At 49.7% G+C, this 27,087-nt stretch overlaps 1 protein-coding gene across 6 annotated transcripts in view; it reads left to right on the forward strand.

Moving 5' to 3' along the window:
- The window catches only part of PITPNM2 (phosphatidylinositol transfer protein membrane associated 2), a 147,109-nt gene that overhangs the window by 24,163 nt on the left and 95,859 nt on the right, over positions 1–27,087 (forward strand). For all 6 annotated transcript variants that reach the window (XM_053587916.1, XM_053587911.1, XM_053587908.1 and 3 more), the window contains exon 2: positions 12,461–12,563. The gene's annotated coding sequence lies outside the window, so the exon portion shown is untranslated. The remainder of the gene's footprint in view (positions 1–12,460; positions 12,564–27,087) is intronic.

Here is a 27,087-nt window from a genome sequence, read left to right on the forward strand (position 1 = left end):
ATGGTTGCTAGTTTTTTGTCTGTGTCCTCTTTTGGAGAGATTCTCTGTATATATGAATATATATTACTTTAAAAAAAAAAAACCCACAAATGGCTGCCTACCGCTGTGCATCTGCTTTTTTCCGCTTCACAAGATGTAAGTCTTCCTGGAGATGGTTCTCTGTTGGCGCATGTCGAGTGGCCCACTCCGTTAGTGGTGGGCTTGGTGCTGTGCTGATTGGTAGCCCCTCATTTGTTAAGCCAGTTCCCCGTGAATGGAGCCTCAGATTGTAATAGCAGAAGATGGGAAGCAAACAGCACTGCAGCGAATATCCCTGTACGTGGGTTCTCATGCAAATATACCCTCTCATCTGTGGAATAAATTGCCAGAAGTAGAATTGCTGGGTCAAGGGTGTTTCTCTTTTATTTTTGTTAGCTGTTGCTAAATTGCTCTCCATAAAGGTAGTACCAATTTACATTCCCACTTACACTGTGTGAGTGCAAGGCATTGGTTTTTAACCTCAAACCCCAGGCCAGGAAGAGCTTTTAAGTATAATGAAAATCTGGGAAAAACTCCTTCTGTGTGAGAGCCTTTTTGACCACAAAGGGCAGACTGTGGAGTAATCCTGACATAGCTGGTTAAGACTGTTTGTTCCGGTTAGATGCCAACTTCTACATGCCAGAGGGGCCCCTGGGTTTTGGATTCCTATAGTCAGGTTGTGTTCTGGAAGGTTCCGTTCCAGTGGGAGGGTGGAGGAGGCACTGCCTGGCCTCTCTTCTGTCGTCTTCTCCATCACCCAGGTGTCTAAGAAGCACCAGGCACTTGCCGTATTTCAGTAGGTGTGACCTGACCAAAAATTTCACTCAGACGTGCCCAGAAGAAACCTCAGGAGGCCTGTGACTTGGATTTCATAGATCTATAAAGGCATTATTTCTTTTTCTTTCTTTCTTTTGTTTGTTTTTATTTTTTGTGGAGACAGAGTCTCACTTTATGGCCCTTGGTAGAGTGCCGTGGCGTCACACGGCTCACAGCAACCTCCAACTCCTGGGCTTAGGCGATTCTCCTGCCTCGGCCTCCTGAGTAGCTGGGACTACAGGTGCCCGCCACAACGCCCGGCTATTTTTTGGTTGCAGTTTGGCTGGGGTCAGGTTTCAACCTACCACCCCGATATATGGGGCTGGCGCCCTACCCACTGAGCTCAGGCACTGCCCCTATAAAGACATTATTTCTAAAGAGCTACTGTTCAGAGGTTACCAGGACTGGGACAGAGGGTGGGGAGGAATTAGGCAGTTAATATTTGATGGGGATGGAGTACAATTTGAAAAGATGGAAATGATCTGGAGGAGGATGGTGGTGATGGTTGCATAGCACTGTGAGTGCCCATGATACCTCTGAACTGTACACTTAAAATGGTTAACATAGTAAATGTTATGTTATGCATATTAACTATGCACACAAAAGAGCTGTAACTCACTGCAGCCATCGTCTCATGAACAAAAGATCTTCTTAGGTATCCTAAGAAGTAGGATAGCTGGGCACAGTGGTTCACGCCTGTAATCCTAGCCTTCTGGGAGGCCAAGGTGGGTAGATTGCTTGAGCTCAGGAGTTTGAGACTAGCTAAGAGCAAGACCCCGTATCTACTAAAAATAAAAAAACCAGCTGGCCATTGTGACAGGCACCTGTAGTCCTAGCTACTGAGGAGGCTGAGGGAAGAGGGTTACTTGAGCCCAAGAGACCACAAGCTCATCTGCTGTGAGCTGTGATGCCACAGCACTCTACCTAGGATGACAGGGTGAGGCTCTGTCTCAAAAAACAAATGAACAAACCAAGTGGGATAGATGTAATCTAAGAATCAAGATAAGCTGAGCTTCTTGAGCAACTTGGCCCATTAACCATGTTGTTCTCAGTTCACCTTGAACTGGTCAGAGGTTGGCTAGGCCTAGCACTGTTCTGCTGACTGGAGTTTGGGAGCCAGTGGAGAGGAGCTTGGGATCAGTCTGCAACAGCTGCATGGTCTGGGAAAAGATCCTGTTCTCTCACTTGGGAGGCCTGCAGCTGGCTTCACTGTCCCTGTCCTGAGGTACTGTGTTCACCCTGCGGTGTCTCATTTCTTTGTGTTTAAATAAGACATGTGTCCCTGGCCCACTGCAGGTTGTTTTGGAGCCTGGTACAAGTGAAGCACCAAGTGATCTGCTTGTGGGTCCAGTTTCCCCAGGTGCTCAGATGAGTTTTGTAGAAAGTTCACTTGTCCAGTTTTCATGTAGAAATAGGTGAGCAGAGCAGATGTCTGTCTAGAAGTACATGGTGGCTCAGAGTAGGTGCTCAGAGGGTACAACCTCTAGCTCAAGGTCTGCCCCTCGAGGAGGAGCTTTGCAGAGATAAGGCTTGGCCTCTGCATGGCCATCCTGCCTCATGGAGGTGCTGAGTGTTTTACCAGTGAAGGTTGTCATCCCAGACATAGTTGTTCTCAGGAAACACATGCCATCAAGTCTCGGTGCCATTAAAGGGTGTGGATGTGTGCTCACTCTCACTCTGACCAGGGTGTGCCTCTGACTGTGAATGAGCCTCATGTGGCATCTGGCCAAGGGCTTTGACTTTTTCCATGCTGTCTCTTGACATGTGAGGTCTGTGGTCTTCACCCTACTCGCAGAGAGAGAAGCATTAGTCCTATGGAAGACCCTGGGGTTGGACCCCTGACCACAGAGAGACCCCTGCCCTGGGCGAGTGCATCCCAGCCACCATTAAACCAGGGTCATGTTGTCTTACCTGTCATTGCACAGCCAAAACACAGATCCCAGGAGATGAGGTGGCAGCCCAGGTTCACATAGCCGGGCAGAGTCAGAGTTGGCCCAGTTTGTATACTGCCCAGGCCTTGAAAACTTTGGTTGCGGCATTTTATTTATTTATTGTTTTTGAGACAGAGTCTCAAGCTTTCGCCCTGGGTAGAGTGCTGTGGCATCACAGCTCATAGCAACCTCAAACTCTTGGGCTTAAGTGATTCTTTTGCCTCAGCCTCCCCAGTACCTGGAACTACAGGCACCCACCACAACGGCCAGCCATTTTTTTTGTTGCAGTTGTCATTGTTGTTTAGCTGGCCTGGGCTGGATTTGAACTCGCCAGTCTCAGTGTATATGGCTGGCATAGTAACCACTGTGCTACAGGCACTGAGTCTGGTTGGGGCATTTTATTTTATTTTATTTATTTTTTTTTGGTTTTTGGCCGGGGCTAGGTTTGAACCTGCCACCTCCGGCATATGGGACCGGCGCCCTACTCCTTGAACCACAGGCGCTGCCCGGTTGGGGCATTTTAAATCTTAGAGGGTATTAATTATAAAACAACCTTAACTCTGTAGGTTCATATTTGACAAAAATAAAGGCAGACCTTCCCTGCAGGTGTGCCCCCTCCAGAAGCCCTTGTCAGCCATGATGCAAACCCCAGCAGGCTATAAGGCACTTGAGATGAGTTTCCTTTCACTTACTAGTGTTCAAGCAGGTAATGTGACTTAACTGCCCTCACTGGGTAGTGTGATTGCTCAGGTGACACAGCCTCCTCAGGGGGTGGTGGGCATATACTTTCCATTAAGAACTTTTACTTTTAGCTATGATTTAACAATAAAAAAAAAAAATTTTTACTAAAATTAGGAAAATAATAATAAAATAACCCACCCAACTCCCAAACTGAAAAGAAAAATGTTTAACAGTGACCTGGAAAAAAAAACAAAAAAAAACCCAAACCCTGTGTATTCTGCCTAGTATTAGAACTCATGGAGTTATAAGAACAAAAGGAAGAAATTCTCATGTAGATATCTTTGAAGAAATAATTTTAAGATTGAGATTTAAAAAAAAAAGAAGGAAATTCTCATTTAGGTGAGGTTAAGTCACCATCCTCCATCCTTCTGAAGTTGTGATACTTAATCCTTGTCCTTACCTCCAGAGCGTGACAGAGCTTTAGCAGAAGCTGCTTCAAATACAAATGAACTGTTCTGAATTTGCCTCTGAGAATTCCCAGCAGTCCGATGAGATCACTGGAGAACTCCCCCAGGTGGCCTCGGAAACGGAGCTATCTTCTGCGTGAAGTCTTATTCAGAACACTTGAGTTCTGAAGAGGCCCTTGAAAAAGGGAAGTTAGACTGTCATTATCAATGCAGAGCCCAGACAGACCCAGGGGTGGGAGCCAGAGAAACCTGCTCCCAATCTGCAGGTGACCGAAGCTGACAGTGGGCACAGGCTATGGGGACATGAGCAGGAGGTGGCCTCTTTGCTTTCCCAAGGTCAAGAGTATGATAGAGATGGGCTGAGTGACACTGTTTCAAGTCCCTGCAGCTTGGCCTCCTTCAGCACAAAGGCACAGTGTTTGTGGAAGGGCCATGTGTTTGACAATACTTACCGCATCCAGTAGCCAGATGGTCCAAACAACCCATCAGTAGTACGGTATGTAAATATTTTCCATCATTATCATGGTGCTGCCGTGTTGACATTAACGAGGATGAAGAATTACTCTAAGGAGCTCTCCGTCAAGATCCAGTGAGGCCGCAGGCAGGACTACAAATCTGTCCCTACAGCTTTCAGGGCCAGCTTGGTGTCCTCTTGCTGCCTCCTGCCCTGACACAAATTCCCTCACATGGCCACCCGTGAACTGTTCCTCTCACGGCTCCTTCCAAGCCTAAAGTTTCTCACCAGGAACTGGTATGTTTTCCTCTGTGACCCAGCATATTTCCCTTTTTGCTTTGTCTAATAGGAAGCAAAAGGCCAAGATTTTTATTCATTTGTAGATTGCCCTCTATTAGGAATCTTGGTGTGGATTTTCTCCTTCCTGTTTGGTTTCTTTGTTCGTTCCTCTCATGTTTTGGGGGGAAATGTAGTAAGCCTATGCTGTAGGGTTTTTGGAAGCAGGCAGTGTGGGGTAGAGCTTGAATAACATGAACAGGCTCCCATCATGTGCTCAGCATATGATCAACAGGGTGCAGAACTAGACTGAAGTTCTAAAAGGGTCAAGATTAAGGCCTAGGTGTAATTCTTCTGTATACAATTCATGTATCTGACATAGTATCAGAGTGGTGAATGTATTAATCAGGATAAGAGGATAAGTAATGCCAGTTGCTGTAACAATCTCCTAGTCTCAATGGCTTATCACAATCAAAGCTTGTCCTCACTCTTGCCTTAGTTGAATTGGATGCTCTGTGGGTGTCCTCCATGTGACGATTTGGGGACCCAGGATCCTCTTACATTGTGGCCAGGAGCTCCCTTGGAGTCTTCCACTGGATCTGTGCTGTCAGCTAACTGAAGAGCTGAGAAAGAGGAGGCATGGAGGATAGCATGAGGTATTAGAGGGGCCAGGCTTGGGAGTGGTGCACCTCTGCTCACAGAACACATCCATAGCCTCACCTGGAGTCCAGGGCCAGAGTGTGACACGGGAAGAAGAAATTGCGGAATGAATTAAAAAACCCACAAAGGACACAGAGAAGGGAGCAGGGCTCCAAGGGGACATACCTGAGGAGCCCAGTGAGTGTGTCTGCCTTGTAAACCTGGAGGTGAGTCATTGGACTGGGTTCAGGGTTTTATATTACTTGTCAGCGTTGCCTTCTGTCAAAGCCATGGGGTTGCAGAGAGCTGGAGCTGAACAGAAAGGTCTTTTACAGATCATGCAATCCAAGCTCCTCACACCACAGATGGGGAAACAGGGGCTCAGTGAGGGGAGCCAACTTACCCCGAGTCAGCCAGTTAAAATGCTAGCCCCAGCCCCAGCACACCAGGGAGCATTTCTCTGCACATAGAATCCCATCTCTGTCAACATTGTGCAAATCCCTGCTCTGAGCAAGGAGCTGGAGAGTCACAGATTTGACAGCTTGATCACCTGATGATCTGCTTACTCCTCTGGATCATTGGAGAAATTCTGTGGTCTCGCTCACAGTGGCTGTTCAAAACAGCACCAGCTTTGTTTCAACATTCACTCTTGGGATGGTGGGACAGGAGGATGAGCCTCTTCCTAAGACTCATTTAAGCACTATCTTCTTTCCGCAACTTGTACGTGAGAGTGCAAAAGGGCTTCATGCGTCACACATTAGAAACAGAGATTATGGGCGGTGCCTGTGGCTCAAGGCTCAAGAAACAGATTACTGCAAACCCATTAGAAAGCTTGGCCATCATCAGTCATCTATTGCTGTATAACATCGTACACCCATACTTAGTGAATTAGAACACCAGCCTTTAAAATTTTTTTTTGGCTTATGATGTGGCAACTAGGGCAGGATTTGGTGGGGCTAGCTCAGCTCTGCTCCACTGGTGTTACCTGGGGCAATTTGACTTAAGGTAGAGGATCCATTTCCGAGGTGGCCCCACTCCCCTAGCTGGCAGGTCAGTGTTTGGTGCCTGGCTGGATCTGCTAGGGCTGTTGGCTGTGGTAGCATTGGTTCCCCTGCACGGAACCTCTCCCCATGGCTAGTTTGGGCTTCTCACAGCTTGGGGACCTCCAGGGAATTGACTTTTGACATGGCTGTGGCTTCCCCCAGAGTATACACATAGAGAAGCATCTGGGCTGCTGCCATGGCTTCTTTCTTCTTCTCCTCTTTTTCCCCTTAATTTTTTATTGTGGTAAAATATGCATAATGTAAAATTACCACTTTAACCATATTTAAGTATACAGCAAAGTAGCATTTAGGTACATTCACATTGTTGAAAAACCATTCACAGAACTCTTTTCATCTAAGACTAAACCACTGTCCCCAATTAAATACCAATTCCCCTTACCCCCTCCCCCAGCCTCTGGCATCCACTGTCCTTCTTTCTGTTTCTATGAATTTGATGACTCCAGGGAACTCCTATAAACAGAATCATACAGTATTTGTCCTTTTGTGACTGTCTTTTTCACTTGGCTTAACGTCTTCAAGATTCATCCATGTCGTAGCATGGGTCAGAATTTCCTTCCTATTAAAGGCTGAGTGATATTTCCTTGTATGGATAGACCACATTCTTTTTATCAGTCCATATATCCCTGGTCACTGGGGTTGCTGCCATCTTTGGGCCATTGTGAATAGCGCTGCTGTGGACATGGGTGAACAAGCATCTGTTTGTGGCGCTGCCTAGGGCTTAGGTACGAATCTCGCATGGGGTAACTTCTACCCCATTCAGCTGGCTAAAACAAGCCACAGGTCCAGGTGATATGCAAAGGGCGTGGCTCATTAAAGGCCACTGAAGTAACAGTCTGCTACACTCTGGGAAAAGATCTTTGCAGAGCCTTTCACACAAACCCAGCCACGGCCTATCTCTGCCCTTGGACACCTCTGGTCTAGACTACCAGATTCCCATGGCCCAAGCTTCCTGACTCAGGGTCCTGTTAGAGTCCCTCAAGCCAGACCCCAGCTGTCCCCTTCCTTGGAGAAGGCTGCAGTCCATCTTTGTGTTTTATATTGCTGATGGCTGTGCCTCTCATTACATAATCTGTTATTCTGTGCTGCACAAGGCCCTGGTTACTTGTCAAAAGTTTCTCAAAGCCAGCTGTATCAGCTCCAGGCAACTGGGGGTGCTGCCTCTCCCTCATAGTATTAGTCACTCTGTACTCAGCTAAATTTAACTTTTTATCATCCAAATGATATTTTTGTGGGCTTGGGATTTTACATAACGCTACCAACTGCTGCAGGCTAAGAATTTCTTCTCTTTGTTATGCGTGCGTGTGTGTGTGTGTGTGTGTGTGTGTTGGTCCCCCTTCCCCCCCATGAACTTCTGTATGCTTGAGGCATTGTTCAGTTTCCTTTCCCTGCTCTGCTTTTCCGGGCCAGGGTTTTGTTTGGGGGATTCTGCCTTTACCATTTACCAAGCAGGGAGAAAAATAGCTCCTAACAGCTTTCTAATGGCCTGCTAATGCTTCCGTCCTCACTGGAGGTCTCTCCACTCTGAAGGTCTCTGTGGGTTTCCCTGCTGCCTCCAACAGTCTGAGCTTTGGAAGAGAAACTCCACTTCGAAGTATTTGTTGAGAACACGGAGAGAAGAAGCAGGAAGGGGAGAGGGACGAGGGTTAAAAAATAAGGATACCAGCCCACCTGCCCAAGACTCTAGAGGCTCTTCCTATAGTTCTGTGTGGTGTGGAGAGAGTGCAGGGCTATGGGAGGGGGCGAGGACTGGGACAGCCTCTCAGAAGGCCTGGAGCAGCAGGTGTGGAGCTGGAGATGTGGCCCAGCCACTGTGACCTTCCCGGAGCCCTGCTGCTGGGCCCTCACGCAGGGCTTGTGTGCTGTACACCATAACTATGCCTAGGGGGTGCCCCCTGCATTTCCCTACATGGAAGCTCCGTGAGGTGGAGGAATAGGAATTACAGCAGTAGCAAACACCCGGTGCTTACTACCCTGTTTTCCCCAAAATAAGACAGTGTCTTATTTTAAGGTGTGCTCCCAAAGACGCACTAGGTCTTATTTTCAGGGGATGTCTTATCTTTCCTGTAAGTAAGTCTTATTTTCGGAGGATGTCTTATTTTCGGGAAAACAGGGTATGTGCTATGTGTGATAGTAAGCACTTGCTTTCATTAATTCATTGACTCTTCACTGAGGTTCTGTGAAGTAGGTACCAGTGTGCACTTCAAAGAAACTGAAATGCAGAGAGGTGAGTGGTCACAGCCACGAAGCAGCAAGCCAAGTTTCAGCGCCCACTTGCCTGCTCACCTTCTCTCGGTACCTGATTCCGCGGCCTCCTCTACCGATGACATCCAGGTAGAGATGACACTTGAACTATGCCCTTTCCCCAGCATTAGTAGGCTGATTCCCATGATCTAGTTGCCGAGTTCCTCTCATGCCAGCTATCTTTAAAATAAAGCAAGCTGGGTACATGTTGACTGCCTCTGGGAGGATTAATCAGAAACTGGAATTTGCCTCTGGGGAGCAGGAACAAGAGAGAATCTCTCACCCTGTACTCATCTTTTTGAGTTTTGAAAGTTTCCCAAATATAGGTACATTACTTGTTTTAAATTAAGTGATACTATTTTATTTAAAAATTGCAAGTTCCGGGCGGCACCTGTGGCTCAGTGAGTAGGGCGCCAGCCCCATATGCCGAGGGTGGCGGGTTCAAACCCAGCCCCGGCCAAACTGCAACCAAAAAATAGCGGGGCGTTGTGGCGGGCGCCTGTAGTCCCACCTGCTCGGGAGGCTGAGGCAAGAGAATCACGTAAGCCCAAGAGTTAAGAGGTTGCTGTGAGCCGTGTGACGCCACGGCACTCTACCTGAGGGCAGTACAGTGAGACTCAGTCTCTACAAAAAAAAAAAATTGCAAATTCCTAGGTGTGTACCCAAAAGAATGGAAATTGTACATCCACACAAAATCTTCTACACGAATGTTCACGGCAGCATTATTCCCAATAGCCGGAAGGTCGAAACAACCCCCCCACCCCATCCGTTGATGAGTGTGTGAACCAAACCTGGTCTGTTTATATAATGGAATATTATTTGATCATAAAAAGAGATGAAGCACTGACATGTGCTATGATGTGGATGAACCTTAAAAACATTGTGCTAAATGAAAGAAGCCAGACACAAAAGGATACATGGTGTATGATTCCATTTATGTGAAATATCTAGAAGAGGGGTGGCGCCTGTGGCTCAAAGGGGTAGGGCACCGGCCCCACATGCCAGAGGTGGTGGGTTCAAACTTGGCCCAGTCAAATCAAAACTGCAATTAAAAAAAAAAAAAAAAAGAAATATCTAGAAGAGGCACAGCCATAAAGGCAGATTAGTGGTTGCCACGGGCTGGTGGAGGGGAGAATGGGAAGGGACTGCTAATGTGTACAGTTTTTCTTTATGGGGTGATGAAATGTTCTGGAATTAGACAATGGTGATGGTTGTACCACCTTGCAAATAGACATTGAACCATATACTTTAAAAGGTGGTTTTATGGCATGTGAATTATACCTGAATTAAAAAAAAATTAGGAAGCAAACCTCCACATAGAGTCAAAGGCCCTGCTCTGGTGTCAGCACCCTGGACAGGTTGCTTTGGTGCCACCTCCCTTATGTATGGGTCTCTTTCCCATCCCTCAGCCACCTGCCTTGCGGTCTCCATGTTGACGGCCGATGGAGACAGCAGCATCTCACTTTGGCAGCACTACCCACTCATTTGGAATTTAGGCTTTGCACCAGGGCCAGCCTGAGACATGCGGACGTCTGGGCAGGCTAGTAATCTGGCACCCCGTCAAACCGGTCTTCTTTAAGTGTTTGTTTGACATTTATTTAGTGGGGATGAGGAGAGACTGATATTCTATTAATAGGAATTGTATAGAGAAACAGATTCACTTACTAATTTGCTTCCATGGACTGAAACAGAGACAGGGAGCTGAAACATTTTTAGGAACACAATTCTGACGTCTGTTGTTCTTGTCTCCCAAGGTGGTTTTCGTTTTGTTTTTCTTTTTTTTTCCCCCCACTGATATTTTCCGAATCATTCAAGAGGCATATTGAAGATTTAGATTTACAACTTAAAGGAATGAAATGTTTTCTTTTTGCTCCTGGAAAACAGCAACACAAGATGTATTATTTGGTTTTGGGTCCCCCCTACTCCCTTCCTAGGATTATGATTACATGTGTGTGGAACATACACACTACAAATCTCAGCAGGGAATTGTGTTCTGTTGTGATTTTCCATTTCCCCTTAGGGGAGTGGAGCAATCCACTTTCTGCCATTTATGTCAGGGTCATTGGGAGAAAACTGAGTTAGCCAGTAGTATGTTTTTTTCTTTCCCCTGATGTTTGGAGCCCCCTGTCCCTGGTGATCTGTTCCCCAAGTAGCTTGCCCTTTCACCCTTCACCTTTTGCACTTGAAATACTTTTTATAAGAAACACAATTCCCTGCAGTGCCCCCTCTTTGTGTTCTAAGAGTGCCTTTTTCTCACAGCCCCTGCAGATCTAATTCTACTGGGCATGAATCACCGATGCCCTTCTCACCCATGGAGAGGCATTTTGGTGGGATGGAGCAGGCTGGCCTACCAAATAAATGGGCTGGCCATTGACTGGTGTATTACCATGGTGAACCCTCAACTCTCCCAATGGGTTTCCTCACTTCCAGAATTGGAAGACCCCAGGGTCACTGGAAGGTGTCCTGATGGAAGCTAAGGAACAGAAATCACTAAGAGGCCTGGCTCCCTGCAGCAGGTGGTGGCTTGTGAAGGAGAGGCTTCAGGGCCTGGAGAGCCTGGGGTGCTTTGTTTTTTTTGGGGGGGTTAGTGTATATGAGTGTGCCCAGAGAGAGAATCTCTCCACGGCTGCATGTGCACACCTCCATACACACTCATCTCCACATGGGCATCTGTACCACTGGCCGCAGCTTCTCTTTGGGGTGTTTGTGCAGGACACAGCACACTGCAGGATGGGGGCACTGCAGAATCGGACAGGCGTGTGAAGAGCCAAGCTTCCTGCAGCCACACCACTCTGTCCCCCATTCTGCCAGCCACCATTGCATGGTTCATTCCCCTCTGGTTTCACCTATGTTGGGGCTGCTGGCCCTCCCAGGCACAGCCAGCTGTCTTAGGAGTCCCTGTGCCTGGCCTCAGCCCTCAAAGCAGGGATTGAATGGGCACAGGTTCCTGGAACATCCTGTTCTCCATGGTCTGCAGGGGACCTGCCTCTTGTCCTGGTCACTGGAGGACCTCCTGGGCTGCCGCCTGCTCTCTGGGCATAGGAGGCTTAGAGGTGTGTCAGGCAAACTAGAATGTGTGTTGAGCTACAGTGGGGGTTATGGGCTTGTCTCTGGTCCCCATAGGAGCCCTGGGTTAGTTGGCAGCTTCAGTGGTGCCTGTTAATAATCTGTCATCTCTGAGGTTTGTTAGACTCAAGACTCCCTGGAAATCCATTCGTCCACCTTTTTCATTTTGTTTTGTGGGCTCATCTCTTGCCTCTGGACACTTGGCAAAGGTGGGCATCATATCACACTCTGCCCAGCTGGAGAGGCTTTCCAGGAAGGCTGGAAGTCATCTTATCATCCCAGTCAGTGCCCATACCCTTATTCCTCTCGGCATCCGGGGTCAAGGGTCTCCCACTCTTCTTCCTGCTTTGTCTAATTTTCTTGCCTCCCCTCTGCAGTCTGAAGTCCTCTAAATCCCAACAGTATTCATGGGTGAAAAACGTCAGGTTTAAGATGGAGAGCTGGGGGTGGGCTTCCAGTGTATACTGGGAGTCTCAGTTCCGGCTCCCAGGGCAGTTTTCCTGAGTCTCAGTTCCGGCTCCCAGGGCAGTTTTCCAGGGGCACCGGGCAATGTTGAGGTGCAATGGTTTTTAGGAACTTGCTCCCTGAATGCATCCTTGCCTGGGTCCTTTTGTAAATGGAGATTCCTTCAGTCAAATGTCCCTTGTTCAGCCTTCCTGGTCCATCAGGACTGTTGGTTTCTGGCATATGGGGTTCAAGAGGAGGCCTGGCTTTGCCTGCCTCCCAGTCAGATTGGCTGGAGTGATCAGAAAGTCTGGGAATCTCACCTCCCAGACTCTCAACCTCCCATTCCACTTCTCCCTGCAGGATGCTGGCACATGTGTCCTGGCCCCTGACAACTTTCTATGAGCCTAGGGATTCGTCCTCTACCTGTGGCAGGGACATCACTGGAGCCTCCTGAGACCCACAGGTAAGGCCCATCTGCCTGTGCAGTGGTACCAGTCTCCCAGATCAAGGCGGGAGGGGTGCTGCAGGCCATCCTGGCCTTTGAAGTTTGGGGGTGCAGAAGCTTTGCTTCAGCTTCCTTCTTCCCTTAAAAGCCTAAGTTTATCTGATTAACGTGGGGTAGCTTGTGTTTATTGATTGTGCTTCTGCAAATATTGACTTCTCTTCACTAAATAGGAAAGACTGATGTTCTGACTCTAGTAGCTTTATATTCCAAATATGATAAAATACTCCTTAGGCCGGCCCAAGAGGACCCCCGGAGCTGCTGTTCTCCCTGGGGCGGCTCTTTTCTCTTCTCTCCTGAGGCTCAGCCTGGCCCTGCCCACCCCCAGTACATGAAGCAGGACAGGCAGGAGTTTTGCTGGCTACTCTCCAGCCTTGGCAGTGGGCAGAGGCTGGGCCCAAAGCCACGGTCAGTACACATGTGTGTTTTTGAACACATCAGCATGTTCTTGAGTCTCAGACACAAGCCCTGGTCCTGGGACCTTGTTTTTATGCTGAAGCCTGTGAAGTGATTGTCCCTTTTCCTTTCCTAAATTCCCATGAGTCCTTCTCCCTGGATACTCATCGGCTTTGAACTTCAGAGATGTAAAGCATGGATGTTCCTTTACATCTAGCACAGCCAGGGGGAGGATCCTGGGGCGCTTGGTGGTGGTGGTGGTGGGGGAGTTTAATCTCTGTAGCCCCTGGTGTGTAAGATGTACCATCTCTGGCAAGTCCACCAGAACCCTGCGCAGCACCTGTTAGGATCCCATTTTACATGAGAAAGCTGAGGCTCAGAGATGGAAAGCTCAGGCTCAAGTTCACACAGCTAGCCAGTGGTGGGATTGGGATTGGACCCTGGTCTAGGCTTAAAGCACAGGACATGGTTTTCCAAGTTTGGCCCATCACTCATAGGGCTCTTGGTTTGGCCCAGGCTCAGCTCTTACTTGCTGTCTGGCCCTAGGTGAATCCCCTCCATTCTCTGGGCTTCCCTATCCTCCCTGGGGAGACAGGGCACAACCTCTTGGGTTGCTTTTGGCTCTGCAGTGTTCTGTGGCTCCAGGCCGGCACCATGGGCTATTTTCTTATCTAGTTGCTCATTCTTTTCAGTTGCATGAAAAGGCCTCCAAGTGCTGAGAGCATTGTGTTGTATTTATTGGTTTTATGTGTTGTTTTAATTCACTTTGTAAGATGTCCTAGGCGCTGGGACTGGGCATGGTGACTTTCAGCCTGACTTAAAGCCTCTCCAGGGGTCACTTGGGTTCTGTAGAGTCAGAGCCCTGTGGTTGTCATCGTCCTGTTTCTAGAGGACTTAGCTGCCAACTTCAGCTGGAGGCCCAAGGAGAGATCTTCTGCCCCACATGGCCTGAGCTCTGATACTGGCTGTCATTGCTCCAAGGGACCCTACCCTAGCATGGCCTTGGCTTCCTATTTCCTTTCATACAAGAAGGAGGTTCTTCTCCTCAACAACTACATTTCTGAGGGTGGGTTTACAGAGATGAGGGCCTTGCAGCCTACCTCTCCTGAAGGTCCTTGCTTAGGCCCCAAATGTCTTTAGTCATTGCTCTGCTTCACACATTCACCCAGCAAATATTTATTGAGTATTTAGTATGCACCAGGGACTCTGCCAAGTGTCAGGGGTACAGCTGTGAACAAAACAGATAGGAGTCTCTCTCTGCCCATACCCAGCTTTCATCCTGGTACCCTCTATGCTTTGCCTGTGCTGTCCGAGCGTCCTGGACTTTCCTCTCTCTACTTCCAACTGTCAGGTTCCTTTCTCTTCCAGCCCTTTTTTAAACACCTTCTTTTCTCTAAAGCCCCTTCTAAGCCCTGTATCCTCCAACACTGGCCTACTCTTCCTCCCCCTGTGTTGTCACAGCACACTGCATACTGCTTGGACCTCTCACAGAATTCTTGTCACCATTTGCCCTGAAGTTCCCATCTACCTGGGAACCCTTTAATGAGGGAGAATTGTCATTGGACTACCCATTCTTACCCCCAGATCCAGGACCAGGGAGCTGGTACCACCTGCCTAAGGCCTTTCCCACTCACCTACATTTCCTGAAAACCACCTGGAAAATGTCAGGCCCCAAGTGGAAATAATCTGGGTTGCCCCCCTGCATGCCTCTGAGCTCCCCTTGGGAATTTGTGGCCAAGAAGGGCACAGAGACCACTGGGCCCTGGGTAGTGAGTTGAGAGTCACGGGTGGAGGGAGGCAGCCCTCCCCAGGGGCAGCTGAGAACTTGAACTCTCCTTTTCTCTGCAGGGGGCTGAGGAAGGACAGGGCTCCAGGACTAGGGTTTATTTTTAGTTCCTGATTCAAAGGAACCTGAGCCCTTCCTTTCAGAAGGTGGGAGGTGGTGGGGTTGTATTTGCCAGCACAGCCTGGCCATCAACTGCAGAGAGGGTCTGCCTCAAAGAGAGGGTCCCAGCTGGGGAGAGTATGTGCCCCAAATCCCAAGAGTTAAAAATGTTTGCCATTCTGAGTGAGTGAGGAGAGCTTCTAGCTTTGGCATCAATCTTAGTATCCCTGGGCCAGGAAGGTCCTGGGCTAGTGGGTGGCTTCCTTCCGGACTCCTTGGGGACACACTAAGGGAGGGGTGCTTCCTGCCTTTGTCTCTGTGACAGGCCCCACAAGGTCACTGTCTCCTGAGGAGGAAGAGAGCTGATGATTTGGGCAGGGCCTTCAACCACAGCATTAACCGACATACACTTTCCAGGGCGCGTCCCCAGCGGTCCCCACCGCGCTCCCTCCCCCACTTCACTTGGCCCCTTGTTTGCAGCCTGGACCCAGGTGGCAAAGGGCTTCCCTCTTTCACCTACAGCAGCGGAAACCTTCCCCCTCCCTCTGCACCCCTTACTCCTCAGCTCCCTGCTGTGCTGAGAAAGTTCTGTGGGGTTTAGGGCTGTGCTAAGTCACTTGTTAGGCCAAGAGTGGAAGGAGGGGGATAAACAACCTCATACTATGGAATGAAGATGCCCCTTGAGGTTCCCAAGGGCCATGAGTTTGTCCTGAGCCCCTTGCTGTCCCCATGGTGCTTAGATTCGTTTGATGGCACATGTGATGGCAGGGTAGCCTGGTCCCCCATCCCCATCCTGACTTACACACACTCCCAGCACTACTCAGGACTCTTCCTTCCTTACATGCCCTTCCCCCACACATGCCCACAGGGGTCAGCTCTTCTTCATCTCCCTCCTCTTCCTGTTCCCTGGAGCTTTGAGGCCCAACCTGGAGTTTGCCCCTCGTGTTTAGGGAAAGCACGTCTTCCCCAAAATGGACTTTATTTTCAGCTAGGTGGTAGAAGCTGCGTTTATTTGTCTGGATTGTGTCTCTGGGTGCTGGTCTTGGCCACTGGAGGGTCACACGGGTCCACCCCCCCTTTCAAAGGGTAGCATGAGGATGCAGGGTCAGGAGGGATTTGGGCTGGGTGCGCTGTCAGCTCAGCTTGGCATTCCAGGCCGGGTTACTCTCTGGAGCTCTGCCTGCAGGTTCTCAGCAATGCACATCCTTTGGCCACCTTCTTTCTCCCATCTCCTCCCATTCTTGCTCCTCCTTGGCTTGGATAAAGAACCACTGCTCCAGTGCTTTTCTGTTTGTCCTCATGACGTATGTCCAGTTCATCAGAGGAGCCGTATGATGACCTCATCTTCCCAAAAGGAAGCACCCAGAATGTTGGCTTATATCCCAATTTCCTAACTCCCAGTACCCAGGGGCAGTCAGCAGCAGTTTGCTGGACCTGTGTCTTCTGGGTCTCTTCCTTGCTTTGTTCCTTCATGCACTTCCTGCCTAGAATAATCACATTTACTCCTGGAGGTAAGGTCCAAGGCTTTGAATTCTTAGAGGGATTCCTAAGCCGATACTGTTCAAGCAGGAGAGTTGTATAGCTTGAGACTCTCCATTTTAGCAGCATGATCAATTCCAGAGTGTATCCAAACTTACTTGTTCCATATGTATTTAGGGAGGACCTATTATTGTAGGAGGTGAGTATGAAGATTTGATAAAACATTAAGAAATTCTGGCCCTGCCTGTAGTCCCAGCTACTCGGGAGGCTGAGGCAAGAGAATCGCTTAAGCCCAGGAGTTGGAGGTTGCTGTGAGCTGTGTGAGGCCACGGCACTCTACCGAGGGCCATAAAGTGAGACTCTGTCTCTACAAAAAAAAAAAAAAGAAATTCTGGCCCTGCAGGGGCTTCTATTCTAATGGGGGGGGGGTATATGCTCAACAGACAAATAGGCAGTAAAACATGGGAGCATGTCAGGTGCTGATCAAAGCCACATAAAGCAGGGGAAGGGGGGGCTTCCCAAGATGGGGATATGTGGACAGAGGCCTGAAGGAGGCAAGGGAGCAAGCCAGGAAGTTATCTTGGGGAGGAACATCCAGGCAGGGGAGGCAGCCTGTGCAAAGGCCCTGAGGCCTGCAAGAAATGGAGTGGAGGAATGAGTGGAAGAGAAGGAGAGAAGAGGAAAGAGCATGTTGAGGGCCTCAATGGAGCAAGGTCTCATGGGCTGTATCCGGGCCTTGACACTGACTCTGAGTACCATGAAGGTGCTGTAGTTTGAACAGTGGAGTGCTAGGATACTACTTGTGCACTGAAGGGAGGATTTCTGGCTGCTATGTTGAGAAAAGTCCAGATGGGGTGAAGGGAGGAGACAGGGAGACCGTGGGGAGAGGTGGTAGGTGGAGGGGGCAGTGAGAGTGTTAGGCCCCAGGTATGTTCTTTAGAGCCTAAAGGAGTTGCTGAGGAATTGAGTAAACCTTGCTTAGAAGAAGGTTCTCGTGGATTTAGAAAGACCCAAAAAACAATTTGGTCCAACCTTTTTATGTAACCCACAGGGAAGATGAAGCCCAGTGAAGAAAATCACTTGTCCAAAGTTACGTGGAGAGTTGGATAGTGAAAGAGCCAAGATTTGAGCTTCTGGAATGCAAGTTCAGTGTTTTTGCAGCTGAACTGAGACATAGTTCCAGGCAGGAGACTTGCAGAAGGTTGAGGGCTGAGAGAAGAAGGGCTGGCCACAGGCCCCTGTAGCTGTGGGGTCCCAGCACCACCAACAGTAGCCAAAGTGCTGGACAGCAGCTCAAAGCTCTGCTAGCTGAGGATGCTTGTCACTCTGGGTCTTTAGCAGCCATCTCTGGGCCAGCATTTTGACCCAAGTTGGAGTCTTGATGATGTCTGAGGCCTTGAGAAGACTGAAGTTGAACCTCCCATACTTTATTCAGTTGGCTCTTACTGAGCTTCTACTGAGTGCCAGGCCCAAGGCATTTGAAGTTCCAGCCATCCAGAAGCTAACAGTTCAGGAGAGATGGACAAGTAGACCATGGAGGCACCTGTGGTTGTGGGTCACAGGCTTGTATTTGAGACCCATGGCTGGACCTGGCTAAAGCCAGAGGCAATTTTCTCTAAGGATGACACTAAAATAGCCTGCACAGCCACCAGACACCCCAGTGGACACAGCCAGAGGCCTTGTGTCCAGACTAAGGGGGTCTGTTTCAATGTACGATTTAGTCTCTTATGATAGAATAGGCAAGAAAGGCTATGGGCCAGGGCCTCACTGCCCTCCAGTTGCATCATTGAGGACAGCCCTCCCTGAAGCCATGAGGACAAGGCTGTGGACTTAGCTTGATTACAATCCCTAGGATTTCCTCACAGTGACTTCCCCTATGTTTCTTCATGAAAGAGAATGTAGACTGGTAATTATTATTATTTTTTTTAGTTTGAGAATCTGCTCCAGGGATAGACTTTAAGGTCTCCTGTGGCATCCCCAGCTTGGCCTGGGAAGATTCGGGTATCATCTTCAGACTCCTCAGCATGAGGGCTGCCTGGGAGGGGAGGGCAGAGAAGGATCTTGCTTTTGCTGTCTCAGGAGAAGTCAAACTTGTAGGCCAAAGTAGGGAGAAATCCAGTTTGATTTTTCCTTTAGTCTTTTAACTCCATCTGTCCTCGTCACAGTAAATACATTGTTGAGGAATGACAACTTGGAAATTGCTCCCATTGATTGATGTGCAGGCTGCCTCCAGAAACCATTCTCAACTGCCCTTTGCTCTAGCAAGTGCCCTGGTGATGACAGGTGATTGCAGGACATAGTTAAGGACGTGGCACCCAGAGGTGGAGCAGCAGGGCCATGCTGCCTACAGCAGGGGTGAGGCCTGACATAAGCTGGCTCCCTGTTGGGTGAACCCCTTGCAGAGGAGGATAGAAGAAGTTGGGGGGCAGTAAGAAAACTAAAGACAAGCTCCCTTCCCTCAGCAAAATCAGTCCAGTTTCCTGCTTCTGCTGGGGGCTGCAGCGTTAGGTTCTCATGTGTGTTGCAGAGGAACTTCTAGCGTTCTTGCCATGATTCTCAGGGGTAGAACCATGCTCTGGGACAACTAAGGTTGGATGCCACGTCTAAGTTGTGCCCCCAAATGGCTGTGGACCACACACTGGACCTTTCTAGGGGACAGATTCCCAGACAGGAAGAGCAGCTGTAGGTGGAGCAATCACTTGACTAGCATGAATTAAGCACCTTCTATGTGCTGGAGGTAAAAATAAATAAGGGTTGTGTTTTGAGGGGCTTGGGAAGGAGAGTTGTTCCTCCATCCTCCCTAGAGAACATTCTCCTTCTTGTGCCTAAAATTTTATCATCAGTCCCTTATACTTTTCAATGGAGCATTGCCCTCTTTCTCATTCAGAGGATAAATACTCTTGGGAAATATATCACATTCACTCCCTAATACTTTATTATGGATAAACTTATTAATGGAACTAAGAAGCAGGACAAATTGACAAGACTGAGATGGCAAGGGTGGGGGACCAGGGTATAGTGGCATCTTGGAAGGAAGGACTTTGTCCTGCATCACAGACTGGTCCAGGGCCAACCCATTCTATATCCCACTGCAAGGGGCCGTCTAAGGTCACAAGGGCATGTTCTCAAGCCATTCAAGCATCTTCTAAAGATGGCCTGGATTTGGAAAGGGTTTGACCAAAGGAAAAAAAAAAAAAATGAGAAAACCAGTGCAGGGTACCTGGCACAGTGTCAGAGACTTCGTAGGTGCTCAGTAAAGAATGTTTCTTTTGGCTCAGCACCTGTAGCTTAGTGATTAAGCTGCCAGCTCGGCTGGTGGGTTCGAACCCTGCCTGGGCCTGCTAAACAACAATGACAACTACAACAACAACAAAAAAAATAGGTGTTGTGGGGGGCACCTGTAGTCCCAGCTACTTGGGAAGCTAAGGCAAGAGAATCACTTAAGCCCAAGGGTTTGAGGCTGCTGTGAACTGTGACGCCATGGCACTCTACCAAAGGTGGCATAGTGAGACTGTCTCACACACAAAAAAATTAACAAAGAATGTTTCTTTCCTGGGCTGGGCGTGGTGGCTCATGCCTATAATCCCAGCACTTGGGAGGCCAAGACGAGTGGATTGCTTGAGCTCACAGGTTTGAGACCATCCTGAGCAAGAGTAAGACCCCATCTCTAAAAATAGCCAGGTGTTGTGGGCGCCTGTAGTCCCAGCTACTTGGGAGGCTGAGGCAAGAGAATCACTTGAGCCCAAGAGTTTGAAGTTGCTGTGAGCTATGACATCACAGAACTCTACTGAGGGTAATAAAGTGAGTCTCTGTCTCAAAAAAAAAAAAAAAAAAAGAATGTTCCTTTCCTACAACAAATAGGTGTTGGCTGTGGCTGGGTGGGCTTGTGGCTGCTTGGGGAGGGTGGCTGGTACCTGGTTAGAGGAGCTCTCTGATAGATGTCAGGGGTGCTTGTGGGGCATAGGGGATGTTAAGCAAATAGTTCTCTGTCCGTAAAGTCAGAAAAGGCTTCTGGAATTAGGGACTGTGGAGTTACAGAAGCACAGCACACAGGAGGGTGTTTGAGGCTGTACCTGCCCTGTAGTCTGCCCCAGCCTCTGTCTTCTCTCATAAGGAAGAAGGATGGCTAATGTCCTTTCAGGACATTTCTGATAAATGGAGTCGTAAGCACATGGTCTTTTGTTTCTGGCTTCTTGGACTCAGCATCACATTTTCTAAGTTCATCACTTTGGAGCTTGTTGTCAGAGCTTCATTCCTTTCTATGGTCAAATTGCATCCCACTGTATGGCTAGACCACATTTTGTTTGATGGATATTTCCATCTTTTGGCCATTATGAATAATGATGCTCTGAACATTTGTTTACACGTTTTTATGTGGATGTATGTTTCATTTCTCTTGTGCATATACCTGAGAGTGGAATTGCTGGGTCACATGGTAACTCTGTGTTCAACATTTTGTGGCACTGACAGACTGTTTTTCCAAAGCACCATTTTACATTGTTTTTATAACTATCTGTGAGGAGAATTGTATGGTGTGCTGGATAATGTAGGCTCCAGAATCAGACGGCTTCGTGTGCCTCAGTCTCCTGATCTGTAAAATGGGGACAGTGTTAGTCCACAATGCACTGCATGTGGTTGTGAGGATTACACGATTGAGTGTCTGAGGGATCCTTGGTGAGGCTGTGTACCTGTCTGCTGTGCCCATTACTTCCCCCAGGCTGTGGGTGCCAGGTGCACTGGGTGCTCTGTCAGTGTTGTTTTCAGTGGACGCAGAGTTAGTCTCTCAGGCACTGACTTTTTCAGGGCTTTCTAGTCTGCTGATTGCCCCTAGGAAAAGGCCTTTTGGGTGGTCAGTGCCATGCACACCTGCAAGTCTTTTTCTGCACCTGGATGGACTGCCGGAAGGTAGTGGCGGCTGTGGGATCTGAGAAGCTAGGAGTGGGACTTGAATAGCTCCAGCTTGGAGAGGCATCTAAACCCTGGCACATGAGGGCATGGGGACCCAGGTGTTCTGAAGCAGGAGGGTTTGGATCATTAAGAAGCTATGGTATTGGGGAGGCAAACCCCACCCTTGGCAGTGGGCTCAGTCTTCCACACCTGGCTCCTGCTCTGCAATCTGCCACTTGGAAGGAGACGATGTCCTAGCCTAGAGCCTGTGAAATGAGTGCTCAGAAGCCCCGGAGCTGTAGGTATGGTCCAGAGCCCCCAGGGCCTCTCCCACCCTCTGGCACAGATGTAAGCCTGCCCTTCACCACTGTCCATGGAGAAGTAGCCACTTGTCCTGTGGACAAAGTCCTGGCAGAGCAGCAGCTTCCCAGCCTGGAGTGCTGGGCGTTCCCTGAGGAGCACGGTAAGGCAGAGGCAGAGAACACCCAGATCTGCCTCCTGCTATCCTCACCACAGGGAGTCTAGTGTGAGGTTTCATTCTTTAAAAAGAATTTATTTTTTTTTTTTTTTGGCAAAAATGACAGCTGTGGGTGACTGTGAAGGAGGGAATCAGTTCGCTCTCTCATCTGTCAGATGTAACTGTGCCAGGCAGTAGGATCCAGTGAGGGAAAAAAAAATTGCTCCTGGGCCCAGGGGACACACACAGATTAGATGTGTAGAGTGTGGATAGAGGGAGGCACAGAGTGCACTGGAGCAGAGATCAGGTGGCAGCTGACTGCTTGATGGGGAAGATTTCATAGATGAGGGCATTTCAGCTGGGCTTTGAAGGGTGCAGAGGAGTTTATCAGGAGAAATGGGGGAAAGGCAGAGGGATCACATGAGCCAATGCCTTTAGTATTCAAAATACAGCATGTGTTGGAAGAGTGTTAAGAAGACCCAGGTTGCTGAAGTGTGGGGTTATAAGGCTAGTATGATGGAGATGGGGCTAGGTCATAGGCGTCCTCAAACTTTTTAAACAGGGGGCCAGTTCACTGTCCCTCAGACCATAGGAGGGCCAGACTATAGTTTAAAAAAAAACAAAACTATGAACAAATTTCTATGCACACTGCACATATCTTATTTTGAAGTAAAAAAAAAAACAAAACTGGAACAAATAGAATCACACCGTCTCATGTGGCCCGCGGGCCATAGTTTGAGGACCCTTGGGCTAAGATCTCAGGACAGAGCCTTAGAGCCTGTGGGGTTCAAGGAACTCACTCTCCATCCTTGTGGCTACCTCTGTGGCATCTGTGTACTTGCTCTCAATAGGGGCATATGTTTCTGATCCTAGGCTGCCCCCTCTTGTGATGGGGCCTCTTCTCTGGCTGATGGCCCTGACTCCCTCCACCCTGCCTGGACCTCTGTGTCCTGGTCCTGACCCACTTCTGGTACCCTCTCCTACCAGCCTTGGCCCATCTCAGGCCTCAGTAGGAGCCCAAGCCCTATTCCCCTAAAAGCATCTCTCAGAGCTGTGGACCACTGCTCCCCAGAGAGGACAGAAAGTATCCCCATTTGTGGGGGGCCTACAGAGGACCCGGTACTCTCCTTGGAGCTCCTGACCCAGACACCAGTCTCCCCACTTTGCGGATGAAGAGATTCAGTGTCTTCAAGGTTGAACCTGTGGCTTGCACACCACAGTTGGTGATGGAGCTGGGGTTTGAAGTGAGATTTGTCTCTACTCCGTGGATAGAGCTTTTCTGGCCCTCCCTTTCCCTCTACTAGGTCCTTGGCATATTTGTCAGCTGGACTCTTGCGGGTGGATGTTGGAGCCATGGAGTAGGAACAGCAGAGCTCACTGATGTTCCTAGCTTCCCCCTTCCTCCCTGGCCAGCCAACTTGTCTGTGCGACTTCCTTCCCACCTGGAGGTGGGAATCGGCCAGGTCCATGGGAAGCAGACCCACTGTTTTACCATCCGGGTGTAAGAGCAAGGCAGGAGGATGTCTCCCTGCAGCGGGGGTTCCGTTGGGTGCAACCTGCCTTTTGCAAGCCTATACCTGCTGCCTTTGGCTCTCTTTCTCTTTCTCCGGACGGTCTGCTCTAATTAGCACACTGACGTCAGTAATCTCTGTCACCTTTAGTCTCCCCATGGCCTGGCAGATGCGATGCATTATTCTGGATGTGTCCCCTGCATCACTATAGAGGGCGAAGGCCAGCCAGGAGAGAGGGATTATGTTGTTCCCATCTGGCTGCAGCTGCCTCCCTGGCCCCATCCAGATGTTGCCCACGACCCACGGCCAAGTGGCAGATGCAGGGGCAAGGCCAGCCTGGGAAGTGGGGACCTGCCTGTCATCTTCACGTGAATGTCTTTAAGGCTATTTCTGGCCTTGCCATTATCCCAACGGCTTTGGGTGATAAATATAGCCATGGATTGAAAAGCCCCAGTGGCAGGCAGGCAGGCAGCGCGGGAGAGCGTGCGGACGGGATGCTCGGCTATAAATAAGTCTGCTAGAACACCTCCCCAGCCATGCCGCCATGCCCAGCCTGCATATGTGCCTTCAGAAAGACACACTCCCTCCCTGACTCCCCACCACAGTGCACCTGCCGGGTCCAGAGAAGGGAAGAGAGGGTCTACCAAAGAGAGAGAAGGAGGATGCTAGTTGCTGCATAGAAAGGCGGGAGTGGAAGTCTTTCCCTTAGTTCTTTGCAGGGTGGCCCCACAGGAGTGCTGAAGACAGCCTTGTGCAGGGAACACGTGTTGCAGTAAGAACAGTGGCCCCAGTCTAGCCTCATTCAGTGCCCTCAGTGTTCTTAGGCCTCTCTCCTGCTGTAGGAGACCAGGGAGACAGGCGCTGGGCCTGCTAGAGTGCTCTGAGGCCTGGCCTGCCTTCCTGCTGGGTGGCTCTGGCCTTGTGAGCCTCCTCCTAGTGTCTTTTTCTGCCTCTGCCCCGACTGGATCCATAGTCTTGACAAGAGCACAGCTTTGTTTATCTTCTGGTGACCCTTGTTTAGGCTAGGCAGGAGTTCAGGTGCCCCCACCCTGTGGCTGGCTCCTTTCCCAGTCCTCTGCCCCTTTCTCACACCTCCCTCCATCTTTCTTCTTTCTGCATGTCCTTCTGTGTTCTTTCCTGCTTCTTCGCCCCTCCCTCGTCTTCCCACCGCCTCTTCCTAGCTAGAAGCAGATTCCCGGGGCTGATGCTGGGCGAGGAACAGAACGCATGCATGCCCAACAGGCACTTGTCGTGGAAAAAGATTGAAGTCGGTAAGCTGGCAAGAGTCCCGGGAACTCACCGTGAATAAAATATTGTTGCTGTGTGGTCACCAATCATGGGAAGTGGCTTCCCACAAGCCTGTTCCCCTTCTGTAGCCTCATTTAACGAGTGCTGGGAGCTGGGGTGTGCAAGCAGAGCACATATTAACATCGAGGAAGTGAATGGGGCATGCTTGGCGACTGCAGGTGGGCAGTGGACTGTTGTATCTGTGTGCCTCGGAAGAGGGGTCTGTGCCACTCTCCACATATTCCTGGTGCTTTAGGGCTTTCGGAGGCAAACCTCAAGGCCACTTTAGCCCCTTGAGTGGGCTGTACCTGAATTAATCCATCACAAAGCCCTGAGTTGGGGTTCTAGCTTCCATTCTCAAGGAGTTGTCTGGCCACTGAACCAGTTAGTCACAGGCAGTGCTGACACTTGAGATAGTGCCAAGCCCTGTGGGAGCAGGGTAGAGAGCCAGGAGCTCACCGAGGAGGCCTCAGGGTGCTGATGCTTGAGAAAGACTTCTTGAATGATGCCAAGTGTATTCAACAAAGGAGGTGGGGCTAGGGGAATAGTCTACAAAGGAGGAGACCCACAGGCTCCTGTATGTGCACCTGGTTGGGGCTGAGCTTCAGGAAAGAACAGGGCTAGGGCCTTGTGTGGTGGCTAAGAGTTTAGATGTCATCTTGAAATCTGAGGGGAGCACCAAGGGGCCTTATTCAGAGGAGTGATGATGCTGATGTTGCATTAGGAGAAGCTTCATCTCTCTTTATGTGGGTGACAAGTCTGAGGCGGGGGAAGGAGGGGCCAGCCTGGTGGCAACATCACGACATCTTGCTTTGTTGAGTACCTGAAAGATTTTTTTTTCTTTTAACGGAGCCTTTTAAATTGGGTTGTACACATGTGGGTGCATGCCTAAGAAGTGATTGCTTCTAAAGATGGCAGCACTGAGCCAGCAGCAGGGGCTGCCAAGAAGGGCCTATGCCAAATTGGTTCCAATTTGTTCAGCTCTCTTCATTGTCAGAGGGGGTGACTTTGTCCAGCAAGCTTGGCCACCACGGGCGGCGCCTGTGGCTCAGTGAGTAGGGCGCCGGCCCCATATGCCGAGGGTGGCGGGTTCAAACCCAGCCCCGGCCAAACTGCAACAACAACAACAAAAAAAAATAGCCAGGCGTTGTGGCAGGCGCCTGTACTTCCAGCTGCTCGGGAGGCTGAGGCAAGAGAATCACATAAGCCCAAGAGTTAGAGGTTGCTGTGAGCCGTGTGACGCCACGGCACTCTACCCGAGGGCAGTACAGTGAGACTCTGTCTCTACAAAAAATAAAAAAGCTTGGCCACCACCAGTAGCCTGGGTCTGGGACAGAGATAAATGACTCCCCTGGCGACTGGCCCATGCCCTAGGTCTCCCTCACCAAACTCTGCACCATGAATTAGCCTGCTGAGTGGGGACAGCGGGGTGGGACTCCAAGATCCTCCACCAGCCACCCTGATGCTATGCTAAACATGCCAGTGTCCTGAAAAAGTGACCTAAGGAAACATATTGTGTGAGGGGAAGATAAACAAGCTTCTTTGAGTGAACCCTTGAGCCTGGGAGTTAACATGGTCATATAAACATTTTCCTGGGTTTGTGGTTCTGTGGGTGTGTATTGACAAATAGAGTGAAGAAAGAGGAGACTGTGTGGCCACGATCTTGCCTTGGAGGAAGGCGTGAGGGTTGTTCAGAACTGTGAGTCAGACATAGGGTCAGAGCCTGCAGGTCACTGAGTCCAAGGCCTTCATTTCTCTGATGGGGACCTGCCCTTCCCTGCCCTTGGCCCTGTCTGGAAGCTGCCATCAGGAGGTTGAAGCTTAATCTGGGAACCTACCACTGTCTGGGCCTTTGACACATCTGCAAAGGAAGACGGTGATTTACGGTCTTGTTGGAGAGGGGAAGACTTTCTCCAATTATCAGTTTTCCAAATTCCTAGCTTTATGGCCTGATTTGGAGGCAGCTGTTTGGATAATGTCCCCAGAGGACTCAACTACTTTCCAGGGGCAGAAAGATAACAATCTTCAGTGTGGCTGGTGGCTGAGCCCAGCCGGATGCATCAGAGAGCAAGCCATGGGGGTGAACTGAGGCTCATAGGCCTCTCCTGGCTCAGCCCTTGGGTTAGGGACACAGGGCCTTTCTGGGGTCAGCCAGGGTTGCCTCCCCAGAAGCCTCCTTGGTACTCTCTGAGTGCCTCAGCTGGCCTCTTGGTGCCCAAGGCCCTCCTGTGTATTTGAGCTTCCTTTTCCTGATCAGGGAGACCTGTCACCCCAAGCCCACATTGCCCCTTAAATCTGCAGCCAGCCCTCGACTAATGGGGCTCAAGAAAGACAATGACATCTGAAATGAGTTGCCTGGTTTGGTTGGCCAAGCCAGCAGCACCACAAGAGAAAGCTTGTGGTCCTGTTTTTGGGTCCTGGGCTTTGCCCCTGTGGTGAGGGGCTGATCCCAAGAGTACATGTGGCAATTCCTTTGCCCAGGGGTTCTGACAGCATCTAGCTGGCTTCACCAGGCCTCCTGACTCTGTACCTGTCCAGAAACCCCATATTCCTCACTACTGACCTGGCCTGGCCTTGTCAATA

The sequence above is a fragment of the Nycticebus coucang genome, chromosome 4, assembly GCF_027406575.1.
Source record: "Nycticebus coucang isolate mNycCou1 chromosome 4, mNycCou1.pri, whole genome shotgun sequence".
In the NCBI taxonomy this organism is placed as follows: domain Eukaryota; kingdom Metazoa; phylum Chordata; class Mammalia; order Primates; family Lorisidae; genus Nycticebus; species Nycticebus coucang.